A 4,193-nucleotide genomic window follows, 5' to 3' on the forward strand; every position below is an offset into this window, starting at 1 on the left:
AAAAATTCCATACGCTTCTGCTGAAAAAATTGTTTTGTGCACGCTCATGGTTCTGGCTGCATTGAAATTCGGACCATGAGCAGCGCAGGAGACCATAGTAGAGGTTTTAGAAGCGTCACTGTATAATTCTGCAAAAGGGTATTTAAACTGCAGAGACAGAAAGTGCTGCAGTATTGCAGCTCGCGGTACCCGATTTTTGTCAAGTTTTACAAAAGAAAGGTCACAGGACACAGGGCGAACTTGCCAAGGCGGTAAAATGTTTAAAAAGGGTGACCTGTACACATCTAAAAACGAAGCGCTGAGATCCGAGGCTCCCTCTCTCACTCGAAGTGAAAAGGGCAGAGGAACGGATGGGCGATTTACAAATAGCACAGATGTGGATGTGTTGTTAAAGCCAGGATAAAAATGATGTTGATTCAGCGACGAAATCTTAAAAGCATAAAGTAAGTCTATGTACGTCCGTTGGTTCTCAAGGCTCCACTTATCACACTCGACATACAGACTCTCGACAGGGCTAGTGCGAAAATCACCCGACGCAAGCCGTAGCCCCAAGTGCAGCACTGGGTCAAGCATTCGCAACGCTGTTTTAGTCGCCGACCCATATACCACACTGCCATAGTCTAATCGAGAACCAACCAAAGCAGTGTAGAGCCGTAGTAGGAGTTCTTTGTCAGCCCCATTGGACTGGTGGGAGAGTACCTTAAGGATATTCATTGTTTTCATACATTTATGCTTAAGTTTTTTTATATGTGGGATGAATGTGAGTTTGTGGTCAAACACCACACCTAAACACTTGGGCTCCTTGTTCACAGGAAGCGACACGCCACTACGAGTAATGTCTGGGTCCATATGGACCCCGCGCTTCCTGGAGAACACAACGCAAGAGCTTTTTACAGGATTCAATTTAAAACCATTCTTGTCTGCCCAGCCGGCAAGTTTTTTGACGCCGAGCTGGACTTGACGTTCGCATATTGACATATTACATTATTTAAAAGATATCTGCACGTCATCTACATACATGGAATAAGAGATTGTAGGTGGCAGTGCCTTTCCAAGAGAGTTCATCTTTACTATGAAGAGAGTGCAACTCAACATGCCACCTTGCGGCACACCATTTTCTTGCACGTAAACCTTTGAGAGTGCACAACCAACTCTTACTCAAAATGTTACCCGAGACACCGAATGTCTTGAGGTCATTAAGGATCCCATAACGCCAAGCGGTGTCGTAGGCCTTCTCGAGGTCGAAAGAGACAGTTAAACAGCACTGATTATGCACGAAGGCATCCTTGATGTATGAGTCAAGTGCTACCAGTTGATCGTTCGTCGATCGCCCCACCCTGAAGCCTGCCTGGCAGCTCTCGAGAAGACCGTGGTACTAAAGGAAGTACACGAGCCTGCGATTGACCATCTCGAAGAGCGCGACGAGATAGGCGGCAGAGACGGAGGAGGAGCAGGAGCAGGAGGAGCAGGAGGAAAAACTTCTATTGAGATTTCTAAACAACCCAGAGTGTGGCCCAGGGGAGTGGTTCCTTCTTCCCTGTATCCCAAATTCAGTCCGCGGCGCCTGTGCTCTGTACACCAGCTGAAGCTGGGGAGGCAGAGAAGGCCTGGACAGCCGAGACTGGCTGGACAGGAGCGTGCCCAGGGCTACAGTCGCACACCCGAATATGTGACAGAGTGCTCCTACTTCTGAGCAAAATTTATATTCAGCGTCGTAGCGATTCGGGTGCATTAAGTGAAGACGTATCGGGTGTGGGAAGGAGCCGGATTGTATGAGCCGAGAGGTAGTTTGTTGTTCTAGTGAAAGGTCAGGGCAAGGCGAAGGTAGGGTCTGTCTCAGAAGGTGATAATGCTGGGTTATGTCCCTGAACGAGACAATCGGGTGACTGTCCTCGTGCAGCTCCATAGCACAGGGCGTAAAAGTGAGGGCTTGTTGGATGTACTCATTGCCCCCCATGGAAGCGTGGGCGGGTGTCCAGATCAGCTGAATGGAACCATTTTGGGGGTGTTTTTTTAGCACACGCAGTGCAGTTCGGGACAGCAAACTCGACTGGTAATTCCGGTAGGCTTGTTGGGAATCGGTGGCCAGCTTACGAACCCCCGGTTTAGTGAGAGCCAAGGCAATGGCTGCCTCTTCAACTGGTCATGTCTTCGGCCTTGAGTGAGGCACAAGCAAGGAGGTTGGTTCCGGAGGTAACCACGATGATGGCGTACTGCTGCCCTCGATGTTGGGAGGCGTCTGTGTAGATAACTGCATGATCGCCACCGAAGGTGGTGTTGAGCGCTTGAGCCCGTTCTTTTCGGCGACCCTCCCTCGTCGTGTCAGGGATTCATATTTCTAAGCAAAGGTAGCATCTTTAGTTCCTGTCGCCAAAATTGCAAGAGTGCATCAATCGGAGTGACATTCTGTGCTGCCAAGCCAAGCTGGTGAAGGAGGCGGCGACCCGCCGCAGTTCTGCTCATTTGGAGCTTCTGGATAGAAAGATGGCCCTCAATCAGCTCCTCCAACGTGTTGTAGAGCCCCGTGCTAAGCACCCTCTCAGTGGACGCACTAATGGGAAGACCAAAGGCTTGCTCAACCGCCTTTCTATTCATTGTATAAAGCATCTTTGTGTCCTCCTTGCCGAGAAGAGGACAGGGGGTTGGCGTAAGTGATTCTCTAGAGGACAAAGCTTGAACTAATCGAAAGGTGTCGGATTCCTTGATGCCTCGCTTCTTGGTGGCAACTCGCCTGATCATGTGTATGATTTTGTTGATGCAGTGTTTGAGGCGCTGCAATGATACATCACTCTCCGTGTTGGCCTGAAGATGTAGGCCCAGGTTCTTGATGCTGGGGCTTGGAGTGATGGCCTGGCCATCAAGGGATATTTGAATGTGTTCATTGAGGTATCGCCTGGTGTGAGGGTGGACGACAAGGAACTGAGATTTTTTACGTGAACACTGGAAGCCACAGGATTTATCACATTGGAGTACTAGACGTGAGAGGCCATGGGTTGGTGTGAGCTTCCTTTAATCGCCATCGCGTGGCATTAAGCGAGAATGCAGGGGTTAAACCCGTAGATGTTCATGGTGAGTGCACTACTTGTCTTCCCCATCTCCGCTTGGACTCGTAGCTAAGTCGGTAAGACAACGGGCTGTGGCTTTCTTACTCTGTTAGTTCGATGTTCGATTCCTGGCGGTGCCAGTAAATTCTTTTATTTGTTCGCGGGAGTTTTCTGTTGACACCAACGGTCGCGAAAGAACCCTTGGGGGGTAGAGGTAAAAAGCTTTGCTTTAAAAACAAAGTCTCACCTTTCGTTGAGGATGCAAATCCGATGTCGCAAAGAAAGCATTAGGCGTTTCCTTCTCCCCAAAAGAGGTTAGCACGAGGCTGCAGAAACGCACGTGCAAACGCTGCCGAAGCCATGCCGAAACACCCAAATGGCGGCTTGCGCTTGCGGCTTGGCCAGGCTTGGCACAAAGAAGCCATGAAAATTTACATTCACAGCCATTCAACTTGTTACATAAATAAAAGTTTGACAAACAAACAAACAAACGAACATTTATTGAAAGGGATGGCTCAAGGCCGCATGGGAAATGGGAGGGAGGGGAGATGAAGACCTCAGTAGTGTCCAAACATGGAGGAGTCCAGAACGAACCGCCAGAGTGCGGATAAAGTCTGTTTGATGCGGCCCTTCGGACGGATCCAGTCCTCGTAAGCGAGTACCCAGGCAGGCCGATGTGTCTCACGTGGCATTACGAGACCTATGCAGTCCCATACAAGGTGATGGATGGTTGGCTTCAGTGACTGCCCACATGCGTAGCAGACGTACGAAGGGTCGGAATGTTTCGCGAAAGCTTGCTTAATAAAAGTGTGTAGTCTAATGTGTAACAAAATTTTACAAGTGTAATATTCTGTTAGCTTAATTTGAAATATATAGTTTTTTACCACTTGCACCAACTGCCGGATGGCGCAGGAGTCAGGCTATTCGGCCGGGATAAGCCCGTGTGTCCTCTCTTCTAATTTTTTTATTTCTCTATGGTTTGGGGTAGTGGCAGGGGTGAACGCGAGCGCAGTACAATGCCCGAGCGCATCGCCCTGCGGGCTCGACCTTAAAGAGAAATTTATTAATTCAAGTTACAGAGAGAGAGAGAGAGAGAGAGAGAGAGAGAGAGAATCCGCTTTATTGGAACTCTGGTTTTAGGGTGGGGGA

The sequence above is a fragment of the Haemaphysalis longicornis genome, unplaced genomic scaffold, assembly GCF_048455015.1.
Source record: "Haemaphysalis longicornis isolate Haplotype H1 unplaced genomic scaffold, Haemaphysalis longicornis Haplotype H1 scaffold_1, whole genome shotgun sequence".
Lineage (NCBI taxonomy): Eukaryota > Metazoa > Arthropoda > Arachnida > Ixodida > Ixodidae > Haemaphysalis > Haemaphysalis longicornis.